Source organism: Cygnus atratus, chromosome 3 (genome assembly GCF_013377495.2).
Source record: "Cygnus atratus isolate AKBS03 ecotype Queensland, Australia chromosome 3, CAtr_DNAZoo_HiC_assembly, whole genome shotgun sequence".
NCBI lineage: Eukaryota > Metazoa > Chordata > Aves > Anseriformes > Anatidae > Cygnus > Cygnus atratus.
In genome coordinates this window covers 11,976,634-11,993,676 of record NC_066364.1, presented here as the reverse complement: position 1 = coordinate 11,993,676, position 17,043 = coordinate 11,976,634, and the positions used below count along the sequence as shown (strand labels likewise).

General features: G+C 42.9%; 1 protein-coding gene across 2 annotated transcripts in view; it reads left to right on the top strand.

The window, feature by feature from the left end:
• VSNL1 (visinin like 1) overlaps nt 1-17,043 on the top strand; it is an 88,406-nt gene that overhangs the window by 69,772 nt on the left and 1,591 nt on the right. The gene's annotated exons all lie outside the window — the stretch shown is intronic.

The following is a 17,043-nucleotide window of genomic DNA, read 5'->3' as shown; positions in this document are numbered from 1 at the left end:
TCATATTCGGACAACCCAAAATACTGCTACTAACTGCTAGTGATATTTGATTGTGTGAATGCTTAAAATACTCAGTTTGAGAGCTTTAGTGCTGTGGTTTAGAATTTCACCTTCTTTCTCATGAGCTGTCTCTGCCCAGGGCCATGTCAGATGCTGCTGCCAAATCTGCCCAGGCAGCGAGACCATGTCCTAGTCTTGCTATAGGATAGAGTGGACTTCTATATCCTGTGGGCTTCATCCCAGGTGTGGGTTGAAATGCCAGTGTTGTATTTTCTAGATGGACCCTAGGCCCCACCCTGCAAGACAGGCTTCTCCATATTTTGACAGCAGTAAAAAGCACTAGAGCCCATTAGCTATGATAGGCTTTTTTTTATTATTTTCTTTAGGCATGTCCTACCTAAGGCATATTTCAAATTTCTTCCCTCCTATTGTTTAACAGGGACTATATATATACATTTGTCCTATGTTTCTTGTTCAGTAAGAACTCATTACATCCTCAGAGACTGAATTCTGTGGCTGCTTTGTTGAAGGTCTTTGCCTGGCTAGTATTATCACCCTTAGGTATTTAGCTGTCACTGAGGAAAGACGCAAAGAATTTTGAGACTCCTTTACAAGGAAATCTGGTTGCAACGTTAGTTATGGAGATGCTGCCACTTCTCCATAAAAATCTCATGCTATGAGGAGGGGGTTATGCCCTATTTTTATGAGAGCATGTACAGATGAAATGCCAACTCTGTCATATATTTTAAATAAGATGCCATGCAGAGTTACATTCTAGAGACAGCTGTCTTAACAGAGTGGTTTTTCACTGAATGCCTCTGGCAGATGATTTATAGTGTTTAGAGGCTTGAAAATCCTTTGGCCATCAAAAAGACCCTTCAAGCCAGGAGCGTGTTGAGAAAGGAATGCAATAGGAGGACAAGTCCAGAAAAGCACCCATGCTGGATAAGGTATCTACCTGTTAATTCTGTGGTAATAGCAGCCAGTCAAGGTGATGCTTTTTTGTTTAATTCTCATCTTCATGTAACTTTGGTTTTGATTTTTTTTTGTTTGAGAATTTAACACTTTACCAGAATTAGCTCATTATTTTTCAACTTAATTACATTTGATACATAAAGTCGGTCTATCAAATATGTGTGAAATATATTGCATTAGTGTTTCTCCAGAAATTAATCCCTAGAGACCATTATATGCAGTCAACTCATAGAGGAGGTATGAAAGAACTTGGAAATGTCAAGAACTGGGGTGTATGTCCCAGCTGTAAGCTTCAAAAGGACTTTTTAGCAGTTGGCATCACCAAGAACAGTCAGTGTTCCTCGGAGTATCCCTCTTGGCAAATGTAAACCAGAATCCTTCTGGAAAGCAACTGGTAGTGTAAGAGTTTGGTTATGATTACAGAGTTTTTTGTTCTACTATTAATGTCTGTAGGGCTTTTTGTTCATCTTTATTGACTCTATGATACAAGACTATTAAAGACGATGAGATCTGCTGCACTCATAAGATAAGAGAGCTAACTTATCCAAAGGCATGTATGACTAATGCTCCTTTGAATTCTCACCACTATACTGAACTTTTTGCTATTATTATTGTTATTGTATTGCCTGTTTGCTAAGGATTGAGTAGCTGTTATTGTTTATTCATGAAAGCCTACAAACTGATTTATTTAACATGTTTACCAGAATACTTGGGGGAAAAAGTCAAATCTATTACTCATATTCATTACTCAGTGTGAAAAAGCAACAGTTGTTCCCCAATGTGAGCTAGTTACCATAATTATAATTCTGGGCTGTTAGATTGCATTAGTCTACATTTTTGAGCGTATTTTTGGGGTAATGTTTATTAATGGGAAACATTGGTTCTGATACATCCCTCCAGTTATTCCTTGCTGCATCTATAAATAGACCTTGTATTTTGCTTCTTGCAAGTGTATTTAGTTGGACTTTCAGGTTTTTAGAGGATTTTTGTGTCTGAGGGAAAGAATTCAGATGGATCTGATTTTGAAAGGAAATTGCAGTCACCACTACAGTGAAGGCATAAGCTCTACACTTGTCATTCTCAGAATTTTATGTGTGGTGTCAGTGGTATGGATATCTTCAGTTGGTCTGGTGCACAGAGGGTAATCTGATCCGAAGAACATGTAACTACTCGAAGCTTGTGTGATAAATAAAGCCGTAAGGACTCAACGTTAGAGAAGTGTATTGCTGATGTGCCTTTATTGTCTCCTTTTCAGCTGGCTTGTAATTATGCTATTGAAACTTTAGTCATTATGGTAATGTCAAATAGTACATGCAATGAGATATCTTAGTGGTGAAAAATGGGCATGGATAGCAGCTTTAAAGATGCATATTGATGTATCATTTTTTTAGTAGAGTTTTCTTCACCTTTTTAGATAAAGATCATTTTTAATTTAAAGGTCACATTCTCTGCAGTTTTTAGAATTTATTTTATGCTGTCCTTTTGTATGGCTGTTCTTGGCAGGTCTTACTGCATTCTGGTGTTAAGCCATTTATAGACTGAGTATACGAATAATTGTAAGATCTTAAAGGAAACAAGTGTTGGGTAAAATCTTAGCTTACTGATTTATCGATAACGGAAGAGGCTGCTCTACCCATTATAGCTTTTTGCTTCAGAGCAGCACATGTGATGGCTTTCTGATTGCAAAAAGGAACTTCAGCTCCTTTTCAAAGGTTCTATGTACTGACAGATTAAAGTTACTCAAGAGTTTCACTTCATTACTCCAGCAGGCCAATGTAGAAGAGATGCCTGCTTCTCACTTCCAGTGCTTTAAATCAACAAACAGAATGCACCAGTTTGTACTAAAAGGTTTATGTTTTTCTCTAAAGTGGGCCATTGCCAGCATGTCTGATACCTGGAAGGATGGATAAAACCACAGAGGTCCACTGCAACATGATAATACAAAGTTACAGCACTAAGGAAACAATCTGTTGGGTAATTTCCCCCCTCCAAACATCTGGTTCATTTAAATTAATCTCAGAAGCCTGCATCCCCAGGAGTTTATTGGAGTAGGAGGGAGGGATGGAACTGGGGGGAAGCTCTACTCTGCTAGATGATACTATCTGCTTTAGCTGGCCAATAGCATAAAAAGGAGAAACCTTTGGGAAACATCTATTACTGAATATCACTACTATCAATACCCATGTTTTGTCTGCATTGGCTTGTGAGCACAGTCAGTAATAGCACAGCAATAGCATGTCCAGGGAGATGGCATCTCTGCATAAAGACAGGGATCCATATGGCTCACAGGGAGGTGGTTCTACATCTCTTTCTACAGATGATAAAAGAACATAAATGATGGAAAAAAATAATTCATATACAATGAGGATTTTCCCTTCTTCCTGAACCCCATTAGGTTCACATGGGTCCACTTCTCAAGCTTGTTCAGGATCCTCTGGATGGCATCCTTTCCTTCTGTTGGATCAACTGCACCACTCAGCTTGGTGTCATTTGCAAACTTGCTGAGGGTTCACTCAATCCCATCGTCTGTATCATTGATGAAGATATTAAAAAGCACCAGTCCCAGGACAGACCCCTGAGGGACACCACTCATCACCACCCTCCACCTGGACATAGAGCCATTGACCACCACTCTCTAGATGCAACCTTCAAGCCAATTCCTTACCCACTGAATGGCCCACCAATCAAGTCCATATCTCTCCAATTTGAAGACCAGGATGTCATGTGGGACCATGTCAAAGGCCTTACCATGTCAAAGGTCCAGGTAGATGACATTGATTGGTCTTCCCTTGTCAACGGATGCAGTCACTCCATCATAGGAGGCCACCAGATTGGTCAGGCACGATTTGCCCTTGGTGAAGCCATGATGGCTGTCTCAGATCACCTCCTTGGCATCCCTGTGCTCTCCCCATGCCACATGTCTCCGCTTCCACTGCCTGTGCATTTCCTTCTTACACCTCAGTCTGACCAGCAGGTCCTTGCTCAGCCATGCCGGTTTCCCACCTTGCCTGCTTGATTTCTTACACATGGGGATGGAGAGCTCTTGTGCTCTAAGAAATGTGTCCTTAAAGAGCCGCCAGCTCTGATCAGTTCTTCTGTTCCTGAGGACAGTGTCCCAGAGGATCTCATTCACCAGTTCTTTAAGCAGCTGGAAGTTCACTCTTCGAAAGTTCAGGGTCCTGACCCTGCTCTCCGCCAGCCCCATATTCCTTGAGATCACAAACTGAAACAGGGAATGGTTGCTGCAGCCCAGACTGTTTAGTGAGTTCATCCGCACTGGTGAGCACCAGGTCCAGTAACGCTTCTCCTCTGGTTGGTCTGTCTAATACCTGGACCAGGAAGTTATCCCCCATGCACTCCAGCAGTCTCCTGGGTTGCTCACAGCCTGCTGTGTGGCTTTCCCAACAGACATTCAGGTGGATTAAGTCCTCATCAGGATGAGAGCGTGCGAGCATGGTGCTTCTTGTAGCTGAAGCAGCAAGGCCTCCTCAGTAGGCTCCCCTTGATCAGGTGGCCTGTGGTAGGCCCAAACCACAAGCTGTCCTTTATTGGTCCAGTCCTTAACTTTTATCCACAAGCTCTCAACCTGTTTGTGACTGTTTCTCAGAGGCAGCTCTTTGCAATCAATCCCTTCCCTAACATAGAGGGCAGTACCCCCACCCTCCTTCCCTGCCTTTCTCTTCGGAAAAACTTGTAGCCCTCTATTCCAGTGTTTCATATACATATGCATGGTCCCTAGTACCAGAATGTATTTCATAGTTTTCACACTCTACTGGGATTGCCAGTCTTGGCGTTGACCTTTTAAAATGTTTGTGCTTTAAGAGAAAGCCTAGATATGGAAGAAAATACGTTGTCTTGCAAAGCTGGAATCCTAAAAACACATTGTGTTGAAAGAGTCCTTTTTTGTTATTATTGTCTATGACAACAGAATTGGAAGGTTTGCAGATGGATGAATCTCTTAAGTAGGTCTGTACAATTTTTTCAGAAAGAGCTGAGCTATCAGCTCACAGCTTTGTTGCACAAGAAAAGCTTTGGAATAGGCCTTGAAGCACTTAGAAATGTGGGCCTATTTCCAACTTCAGATGATTAGAAACTTCATTTTAGGACAATTCCTCTGTGACTTGTTGGGTTGCTTTCAAACTCAGTACTGAAACCGAAAGTCAGTAAGATGTACCTAGGGACAGCAAGGAAAAAAAAAAAAAGACGATACCAAGTCACTGCCCATCTACCCCTTACCTATTACATGAACTATTGCCACCATCCTTCCTGCATCTCATGTCAAACACTGGGGTTCTTTCCATTTCCTCAGCTTTTCTCCCTTTGTACTGCATTGAAACCTTATTCTGTAATACATGATTTTAACAGCTCTGATCAGGTATCTGTTTATGTGCCAAAAGCTTAGGGACACATATATGGTCTCCAAGCAAAGAGCTGTCAGGATTCACCTGTGTTGGTTTCCAAGCACTTGATCATAAATGAATGCCCTTAGGCATTGGTAAAGGTTTGCACTTTGGGGTACAAAACAAAAAATAACCACTCCCAATCCATTCCCCATGACTGGTTGGGAACAGAGGGATGAAGATGGGGGTTATTTGCATACAACTCCACAATGACTGATTTAGAGACGGTGGCTCTAATCCAGACGTTTAGCCTGTTACATATGTTCCTATTGGGATTGAGCTGCCCACTAGGCATGTCTGGAGGTGCAGGCTGGGGTTCCCTCTTCTGGCCTATGCTGGTAGCAAGCAGCAGGTCACACTGATTTTGTGGGCAGTCAGACCTTCCCATTTTCTGTCTTTGAATACTTGATACTATTCTTAGCAGGGCAAGTTCTTGCAAAGTGCTTGTGGTATCATACAGCTTTCATCTTTCTCCACTCCTTTGGTCTTTCTGGACTGTGAGGGTGGTGAGGCACTGGCACAGGTTGCCCAGAGAAGCTGTGGATGACCCATCCCTGGAGGTGTTCAAGGCCAGGTTGGATGGGGTTTGAGCAACCTGGTCTGGTGGGAGGTGTCCCTGCCCATGGCAGGGGGGTTGGAACTGAATGATCTTCAAGGTCCCTTCCAACACAAATCATTCAATGATTCTGTGATTTTAGGTTTTAGTTGTCTTCCTTGGATTAAAAGGTTTATGGACTACTCTACTGTCAAAGGTTGGATGAGCTGGAAAAGATATCTGAGTCCACCAGTTCCCAGCTCACTGGAGTGATCTGTACATGTGAGGGAATTGGTAGGTCTCCCCAGAAGCTAAGGCTTTTTGTTGATAACTCCTGAAATGGCAGGTTTTGCACTTAGTATTAAGAAAAGGAATTCTGTAGTTTAGCACTCACTGAGCTCTTGAGGTTCAAATCCTCAGATCTCCGATACTCCCAGCTACAGCCATTTTCCTTCTCTTTCTGCAGTTCCCTTTCTGGAGTACTGAGTTGTAACAACTCCATCGTGTTTAAGAATTTTAGGAGGGCATGTTACATAAAGTGTATGAGACATTTCAGGCACGAGGATCTTTTCTGTGGTTCCATCTGCATCCGTTCATAAGATGGATATCTCAGACTTTAGTGACTCGTGTTTCAAATCCCTTTTTGGCTGGAAATAGCACTTACCGATGCTTCTATAGCTCTATTCTTCTTGGAAATTTGCACTAAGGGCTTCACAACACAGCAGGCACAGCATTCAAGTTAATACTCTGAACCTTTGGAGCCAAAACTCACTGGGAAATTAAACCCTTTTTTCAGAATTCAAAAGAAGTTGGATGATCTTTAAGGGGAAAAGAAAAATAAAAAAAAAAAAAAGAAAAGAAAAAAGAAAAAAAGAAGTGTCCCAGATCAGTGTATTTTCCATCTGGTATGTTCCCAGATTCCTAAAGAGATAACTTAGTGTCAAGAAAAAGGATGTTGTAATTAGTCTGGGGCATAGCTACAGCACAGCAGGGTCCTGACATTGTCATAGCCCTGTGCTATCACTGACCTTGGGGTAGTGGAAGACTGTGCCAAACTTAAAATAAATAAAGTGTTCCAGTGCTGTTTTTCAGTTAAGGGAGATCAAAGAGAAATAACATTTAATCAGCCCTGGTCCTTGAGTTATGCATTAGCAATACTAATTGTTTTGACGACAATTCTCTCTGAAGATTTTTTTTTTGTTGGCACTGACTAATAACTGATCTGCTAGCGTATTGACCTATAGCACTACCACAGCTCAATTAAGTTTCTCGTTGTCCAAATCTAATCAGAGAAAAGCTGAGATTGAAAATCAATTCATTTCCTGCTAGTTAATGACTAATTCCCCACAAATGTGAATATAGAGATTAACTTTTCAAGTTGAAAGTTTTTTAGAGGAAGACCCTGCCAGATGGGTGTTTCAGAAGAGGAAGTGCTGTCTCTTTTTTCCCATCCATCTTCCTCCAACCCCTTGGCATATGCTGGCTGTAGCTTGTGCTGTTTTACTGTGGGACTCGCTTTGTCATAGGCTTTGGTTTGTGCTTGTTCGCTGGTCTCTTAGCCTGACCTGTATCTCACATAATTGCAAGGAACCAGTATTGATGAGCCAAGGTCTGTGCCTGAATTCTCAAGTATTTCTTTTCTGCATGCTCCAAATGGACATTTCCTCAGTGGCTACAAACATGTTCAAGGCAGGGTGACTTAGGCCTCAGTACTAATGTAAGAGCTAGTCACTGTCCCTGGAGGCCTGAGAAAGATACAGACTCTTCTCTGATCCTAACTGAACCTGTATAAGTCTTGAATTTCCCCACTGAAGGGGAGAAATTTCATGGCTCTTCCAAATATTTCTTCTTTACGTGAAGAACTAACAGCTACTTATAAGCCTCCAAGTGTGTCTATGCATGCACACATGTTCACAGCATTAAAGCTACTGAGCAAGAGACACAATCAGTAAACATCCATGAGATCTGGCAGCTCTCCCCCGTTCTTGCTGGCTCTATGACTCCCACTGCAGCTGTATCCGAAATAATCACAATCTTTTGTTGTGTTGATCGCCGTACGCCTCTGAGGTAGGGATGCATCATGAACTTACACGTGGAGAACTGAGACCTGAATCTAAAAAGTCATTTGGATTCTGGTATTCGGTAGTCCTCAAGATTATCCTTCATAGAGGCTCAGCCCTGCAGCTCAGCTACTGATTATTTATTTATTTATTTATTTATGCCTGTCCTAAATCCTTATCTCAAGTCTTTTTAACAGTATTTCATTCTTCTCACGTCCTTTGATGAGACACATTTCTCACATTCCTATATCCTTCCTGCTTTAGAACTGATGTTTTATCCCTGATGCCTTTTTTTTTTTTTTCAATTGATGCAGAAAATACCTTGCTGGTTTCTGCTTTGCAGCAGTAGCAAGGAATTGTGTCAGTGTTGAAAGGCTCAGGTCCATACCTTTCAGCTGAAGCCCAGCTGCATGTGTATCAATCCACTGCAATCCTATGGGGGTAATCTGCCCTGATACTCAGCAAAACATAATCAGACTCATATTTTTGGACAACTTGAGAGCTAAACTTGATTATAGGCCTCAGAAGGAATCTGGCTGATAAAACCCATGCGGACCTGTAGTACCAGGTTGTGGTATTACATGCACAGATCCTGTGTTTTCCCATTGTGACAGCCCTGCACCTTTTGTATACATAAAGCACAATAAAAAGGATAGAGCTGAGACAGAAAATGCCTTTCTCCCAGTTACCTAGCAGGGATACACATGCCTTTGGTGAGAAGTGTTTGGGTATGTGTACAACAAGCCAGGAGGAGTTAATAACCCTTGAAACACTGAATGGGAGAAGAGGGTAGAAAGAGGAAATCAGGTCATATTATGCTCTCAGTAAAGGCAGCAGCAGGAGGAACACAAACATGAATCTGACTTCTGAAGTGGTGCAGCTACATTAACACACGAGAAAAATACATCGATGCAGTTGCTTCATTGCCTATTCCATCAACAGAAACTGCAGTCTTAACATATGGACAAGGTAAATGTCATCACCTTGCAGTTTCTTGGGTTATATTAGCATCTGAGGGTAATACATGGAACTTGGATTTCAAAAGGTACAAACTCTGATGCAGTAGCACCATTTTTATCCATTTATTTGCATTTTGGAAGGCAGAGGGAACACAATTCATGAATCATGAACAGAGTTTATTAGAGGGCTATGCTTGCTTCTTCCAGCTTCATCTGCAAAGTAAAAATAGCTAGGAAAAGATAATTGAAATGTTCTCCACAAAACCCTGCTGCTATTCCCCGCAGTTTTCACATGCATCATTAACCCAAAGAGCCCAATCAACCAGCCAATTTTCCCCTGGCTTTACCTGTGATGGAGCAGAGACCTAGGATCCCCCATGAGATCCACTAGTGCAGCACTTGCTTCAGCTCATGTGGAGTGGCACAGCATTGCTTCTGCCCCACTGAGATCAGTGCTGTAGCTGGGGGTGGCTGTTGAGAGAGCTTTGGGAGCTCTCCTAGGATTTTTCTGCCTAACAAAGTGATGAAGCAAGGTGAGGAGGAACATTGGATAGGGAGAAAGTCAGAAGATGTACCACACATCTGAATGCCATGTCTGGAAGTGTTCCTAGTGTTCCCACATGTTACAGCATCACATCTCTAGCACAGCATGGAGGCGTCCAATTCCACCGCTTGGAATTTCAATGAAATTGAATCCTAATAGCCTTCACTTGATTTCCAATGTATATGAACAAAACAGCTCGGCCCATTTAAAGGCATGCGATGCAATGGTGTATGTGTGCCTTTCTGTGCTGATGTCTGCTGCTCTGTGGCTGAGAACTGGACAGACACGTCCACATCTCTGGGATCCAGATCACTTAATGCTGGATCAGATTGTTAGTGGAAGCATGCATAGCTTCCAAAATTACTTCTGCTTTCATGGAGCCAAATTCATGGACGCTTGTTCACTGCCTGACAAATTTGTGCAGTAAAGTTCAGCCTTGGAAAGCTCTGAGACTCAAATGCTCAGTGGTTATCTACATTCGTCTAAATGCTTTTCATTTAAAGGGCAGTTGGGGATAGTATCCACAGAAGGATTTAGGTGGAATATGGTGTGAGTAACTGCCTCTGGAAACAGGATCTCCAAAGTCTACTGAAAAGACCTGTGTGAGGAAAACCCTTGGAAATCCTAAGGCAAAACATTTGGACACCTTAGAGTGGTGGAAGACCAGGCTATGTATATGGTTGCTCAGCGCCCTTCATTGCCTGTGTCCCTTTTTGCGTTTTGCCTTGGATACCTAAATGCCCTAGGGAGTTTGGACTTAAACACCAACAATTAGTTATGTTTCAGTTCATTAAATATCACTTCTAATCATAAAATGGTTTGTGTTGGAAGGGACCTTAAAGACCACCCAGTTCCAACCCCCCTGCCATGGGCAGGGACACCTCCCACCAGACCAGGTTGCTCAAAGCCCCATCCAGCCTGGCCTTGAACACATCCAGGGATGGGTCATCCACAGCTTCTCTGGGCAGCCTGTGCCAGTGCCTCACCACCCTCTGTGTGAAGAATTTCCTCCTGACATCTAATCTCAATCTCCCCTCTTTTAGCTTAAAACCATTCCTCCTTGTCCTATCTTTATATGCCCAAGTAAAAAGATTTCTCCATCTTTTTTAAAAGTCCCCTTTAAGTACTGAAAGGCCACAATGATCTCCAGGTCTCCCTGGAGCCTTCTGCCCTTCAGGCTGAACATCCTCAGCCTTCATAAGAGAGGTGCTCCAGCCCTCTGATCATCCTCATGACCCTCCTCTGGACCCGCTCTATCAGCCCCACATCTTTCTTGTGCTGGGGGCCAGAGCTGGACGCAGTGCTCCAAGTGGGGCCTCACAAGGGCAGAGCAGAGGGGTACAGTCACCTCCCTCCACCTGCTGGCCACACCTCTGCTGATGCAGCCCAGGATGCAGTTGGCCTTCTGGGCTGCAAGCACACACCGCTGGCTCATGTTGAGCCTTTCAACCACCAGAACCCCCAAGTCCTTCTCTGCCGGGCTGCTCTCAATGAGTTCTTCTCCCAGTCTGTACTCCTGTCCAGGATTGCCCTGACCCAGGTGCAGCACCTTGCACTTGGACTTGTTGAACCTCATATGGTTCACGTGGGCCCACTTCTCAAGCTTGTCCAGGTCCCTTTGGCTGGCATCCCTTCCTTCTCTTTTATCAACTGCACCACTCAGCTTGGTGTCATCTGCAAACTTGCTGAGGGTGCACTCGATCCCAGTCTGTTGTTGATAAAGATAGTAAGCAGCACCAGTCCCAGGACAGACCCCTGAGGGACACCGCTCGTCACCAGTCTCCACCTGGACATAGAGCCATTGACCACCACTCTGGGTGCGACCTTCAAGCCAATTCCTTACCCACTGAATGGTCCACCCATCAAATCCATGTCTCTCCAATTTGGAGATCAGGATGTCATGTGGGACCGTGTCAAAAGCCTTACAGAAGTCCAAGTAGATGACGTTGGTCAGTCCTCCCTTTTCAGCTGATGCAGTCACTCCATTACAGAAGGTCACCAGATTGGTCAGGCATGATTTGCCCTTGGTGAAGCCAAGCTGGCTGTCCCAGATCACCTCCTTGTCCTTCATGTGCCTTGACATTGCCCTCAGGAGGACCTGTTCCATGATCTTTCCAGGCACGGAGTCTTTCCAGGCTCACTGGTCTGTAGTTACCCGGGTCCTCCTTTCTACCCTTTTTCAAAATGGGAGTCATGAAAAAAAGGGAAGTAAAAAATGGATTAAAAAATGGGAGCAACGAATAGTAACATAGGAAAACCTTTGACAGAACTAGAAGTAAAGAAATGGTTTCAAATTTAGCATTATCATTCATAGGCACAGTTCAAACCCCACTGAAGTAATTAGATTATTTGCATCGGCCCATACTGCTCTAGTGTCAGGCCCACACTGTATTTAGCATCATAACATTTAAGAGGCAGATGAGCTTAAAAGAGAATTGTGAAAATTACCTAAGATAAAGTAGCGTTTAAAATATGTTTACTGGGGGAAATGCTAGAATCCAGATCTTCTTTCTCCTAAAGGAATTCCTCAACCGCTGATTTGATAAAAAAAAAAAAAAGGTTTGTCTCTTTCTGATTCCTCTAATATTAGTTTGGGCAAGCTGTTCCCAGTTTGGCAACTCATAGTCCCCTGATCCCCAGTGAGCTATATCTGGTACTTTCACCTGAGCTCCAGTTCAGTTTGTCTCAGGCAAGGAAGGAAACATATGTGGGGTTTCCACATCCAGGCCGAGACCTTTCAGCAGGGGAAGGATGTTACATCATCCCACTGCTGGGATTTTGGAAAGCCTGGTGTGTAGGCAAGCACTGAAAACACTTGCTCAGCCAAAAATATATGGAAGATAGCTAGCAAAAGGCCTAGTCTGAGGATTACAAGAAGCCTCCCCATTTAGGACTGTGAAAACTTCTCAATTAAAAATAATTTAAGCTCAGTGATCCTTCTGCTCCCCCTACATCCAATCAAGGGAGAAGTTTCTTTGATGACTTCAGGCACCTCTTCAGAGGAGCCACTCTCCAATAACCAAAGAGTGATGCATGACACATCCCCAGGCGATGCTGTAGCTCTCACACCCACAGACGTCGGCTCACAAGCAAGGTCCTGCTTGGCCTTGCCCCGTCCTGCTGCTCCCCTCCCTCCTGGTCCATGCCACCCGTGCAGGGATGCTCTTTGCCAGCACTCTCCACTACAGTATGGGCATGGTTGCAGCTCCCAACCTTTCATGTTCATTTCACTGTTGTTGCTCTGGAGAATGAGACTTAACAGAAATAATAGTGGCACATCGTGCCTTACCTACCCTTATTTTGCACATCCTCAGGAACTCTTTGCAACATGGATTTTATCTATTTTAAAGATGTATCAGTCTTGACCTGCCCTTGAGCTCTATTCCCAAGGTAGTCAAATCTCATCCAGAAGGACAAAAGTACTGGGTCATACAGGCTATGAAAGGGCATGTTCTGCCTTCTGCTGTGTCCTTTTGTGCTGTTCTGCTTATACCCCTGTTACATTAGGTTTCAGTTTTGTACAAAAAGATGCTGGCAGCCCTGCACTTCACCCCGGTGCCAGAGCAGGCACGACTTTCCCGAAGGGTCCCAGCCATCTCAGCCTGTAAATCTTCTGTTCTCATGCCTTAACACATGAAGTGTAAGAGTACAGTAGGTTATATTAGATTACTTTTTTTTTTATATTACCTTTTTTTTTTTCCTAAAGGACAGAATTAAAAAGGAACCTGTCTTCTTATCTCACCAGCTCTTGTGTTTGTATGTCAGATTTCTGGCAGGAACCCAGAGCTTTGTCCTCCTGAAAAGCTACTGTGCAGCATCCCACATTATTAGACATCCCCCCTCACTGACCAAAATACTGCCGCAGCTTTAGCTCATGATGAAAATATCCATCATGCTCATGCGCTGTGGTTTCAAACAGATTTAACGCTGTGGCTCTGCAGAGTGGGAAACTGTATCTGATCCAGCTTAAAATGATAACACTGACATACATGGCTGGGGATAAGACCTCGTCTCTGAAATTGGTCCCTCTACAGAAAATATTGTGGGTAACAGCTGTTACAACTGTTAGGAAAATACACTTGAAAGGGCTTCTTTCTTCTGAGGATCTGTAAGATGGGGCTTGACCAGCAGCAATTGGTGTCTGAGTTCAAATTTAAGGAGATGGCTACAAAACCCATTAGTCTGAGCTTCCAAAAGAAGCCAAACTTTCCAATTTTCGAAGTGCTCATTTTCTCTCTCAAAGGTGAACCGTGTGGCTAGAAAACTTATCAAGGGGGTGAAAGAAAACCTAACAGAGTAGATAAATAGGATAAACAGCTACTTCCTAAAATGTGTTTGTAGCAGGAATTGTCTAAGGCTTTTCCCATGAGAGCCAGCTGCACCGCCTGCCAGTTGCAATCTCTTGCAGTAGTCTTTTACTGACCCTTGGAGGTTTAAGACTTGCTGGGTGGCAAGATTGCATTTACCCTCATCTCAGCTGGTCCCAGCTCTGTCACCTTTAAGACATTTTTCTTCTCCTCCAAAATTTAGTGGTAACATAAGAGGGACTTGTATTTTTCTCTTCCTTTTTCCTCTCCTAATTAGTAGCTGTCTGTGGAGAAGTTTCTTCACACACCAGCTTGTTGAGCTAACCGTTCTGGAAAAAAGCACAGGCCAGGAAAGAGATGGGACTAGACAAGCAGAAATAAAGAAATGACCAATGTTTGGTCACCCATAGAACTGAGTGCTGCAAAAAACCCAGGCAGGTAGAGCTGGCCTTGATTTTTGGATGTAAAGGGTAAAGCAGGATACCTGACTGGTGTGTAAAATGAGAGTGCACTTTTCAGTAGTACCGCTGCAGCAGAAGGGAACTGCTGCCTTTAACGTGTAAATTCATCACCTGGGCAAGGGTTTCCCGAGGAGGCTGAGGATCCTAAGGACCTGCCCAGCTGCTGTAGGCCCCTGAGAATCCCTGTTGTGTTTCTGTGCTTGTTTGTGAAGCATTCAGTGAGCCTATGCCAGAGTGCCATATGAGGCGAACTAAACCACCCTCATATTCCTTCCTGCCAAAACTGGTGTTTGTCTTCCAGTGAGCCTTGTCTTCCATTTCCACTTGGCTAAGACTAATTTAACGTAGTTAACAGCCTGTTTTTAATGAAGAAAAAAAAAAAAAGACCTTTACACCTTGCTAAGGCTTCGCTGTATCTTTATAGATAAATAATATTTTGCCAGAGCTGGCTTCTTTTGCTCTGCAATTGTTTCAGTTTTCTTTTACTTCATTTCTTATTAATGAATCATTTCAGAATGGGCCAATGGACAATGGAAGTCTTCAAGCAGGTTTTTAAACAAGTTTTGACATTGTTTTTGAGTTGTTCTGGGCTAAAAATAATACAAACCAGCAGGTACAGACTGGAGAAGAGTGTCCTCAATCCCTAAAGGACCTTTTACTGCATTTGTTCCCAGAGGGAACCAAACAGAGAAAATAAAAAAGGCTTCAAATCCAATTGTTCCCCTTGCTAAGCTGTAAATGCCACCACCTTCCTCAGCTCAGAAGAGAAAAATTGTTGTCCTGTTTGCATGAGAAAACTGGGAGGATGCTTTTCTCCCTGTTACATGAGGTCAATGTTGTAAGACAAGCGAGAAGCACAGCTTGCTTATGCTCATCTAATGAGTGACTGAATTATGTGTTCACGTTTCCCCATGAATAATTTAGAAATGGTCTTCGGCATCTCCAGCCACTGACCCCTGCTAATCCCCCACTTCATCTTGGGGCTCTCGGGTATTTCTGAGTGGCTGCCACCTCTTAGCCATTTTCATAGGTGACCTTCTTCACTGAAATTCAATTCTTTAGTTCTTCTGGTATACTTCAGCTATGGGAGAAGGAGCCAAGAGCCAGCGGCTGGATGCTGACCCATACAGATTCAAATGGGAAAACAGGAGCTCTAACAGCAATGTTAACCTGAACAAAATACCTCTGGAAAAGGGGTTCGGCATGTCCCTCTCTCTCTGTGCCTCCAGCCTATGCTCCTGAAAAGACATGTGGGAAGTGAGATGAGCATATTTGACATCACTTCTGTGATAATACAAAATCCTTCATTCCTGTAGGGTAATTCACAACAGGGCAGTATTCTGAATGGATGGATGTGGACAGAATTTAGCCCTGCAATATCTTCTGAGAGCAAGAAGCAATGTTTGCAATGACTGTAATGCCACTGAGCCAGAGAAGAGACCACGTTGTAATCATACCTGTACAGCACTGCAAAGGTTGTCCAGAATTGTGTCTGAAAAGTTAATATCAGAGAAAATAAGTTTGGAGGTAACTTTTAGGTTACGACCCCTTGGGCACTGTGCCAGGAATACAGAAACAAGCATTATTTGCATCCAGTCCCTTCGCTGCAATTATTTAAACTCCCTTTCTTACAAGATATATTTTCTTGAGACTGGGCCACAGAAAGAAACAGAAACTACTGCTTCAAATATCTTAAATCATATTTTTTTCAGAGGAAAAATATGAGCCAAAAACCTACATCTGATGGTCATTTGAAATACTTTGCTAAGTGACTGTCAGTGTTCACTGATAGTGGATATTAAGCATGAACAGCATTGCCCTGTATTGCTTAACTGAATCTCAGTTTTCATCATATGCATTTGTATTGTGTTGTTGGCAAAAGAGAACATATGTTCCTGATTTTTCAAGCTATATGTGGATTTTTTAAATAAATACATTTTTGTAACAACAAGCCCACACATCTAGTTGCTTGCAACAATCCAAGGGCTGGTTACTGCTAAGCAGAAAAAATACTGTTAAAATTCACCTTGGTTGCTGTATTTCATAGTCTGACAATAAAGGCAATAAACAATAACAGTTGTAAACGTAAATGCTCTGCAGAATTAGCAGCAGGCACACAATCTGAAATAGTTTAAAATGCGGTGTAGATCAGACAAGAATGAATGCCAGCCTGGCTCTGCCACTCAAAGCACCGTCTGTCTCCCTAGCACTGCACTATCCCAAGGTGTGTTTTCAGCACTGCTCACAGCATTAAATAGGATTCAGTCATCCCAACTCGTTACTGCTCAGGAACTGCTTCCTCCAAATAACATGGGCCATGAGATGAACTGCAAAATGCCACAGGTGTAGCTTGAGCCAGAGGCAGCTCTGCTCATCTCTCTGATGGGGTTGAATTTAAATCACTGGGTTGAACTTCCAAGGCTGAAAGATGGCAATCTGCATCAACTAAACATGTTTCCTTAGAAAATTGCTAAAAAACCATGGAATGTATGGAATGTAACTGCTGCTTTACACCACTGTTATTAGGTGTAATTTCTAATTTGTACCCGATTGCATTCTAAGGGTCATCTAGTTAAACTAGCCTTTTTTTTCCCTTACAATATCTCTTCAGCATTAAATCTATCTGTAATACATTTTGCAGTAAACAAACAGATTTTCAAAGGAATATTTTTTTTAATAATTATTACACTTTATTGCAGAAGTTTACCTTATGTGTTTTCAGTTTTACACAAAGCCCACCAGCAAATCTTCATAAATGTCTTACTTCAGTATTTTGCAGGCAGGTACGTAGTGAGCTCCCTT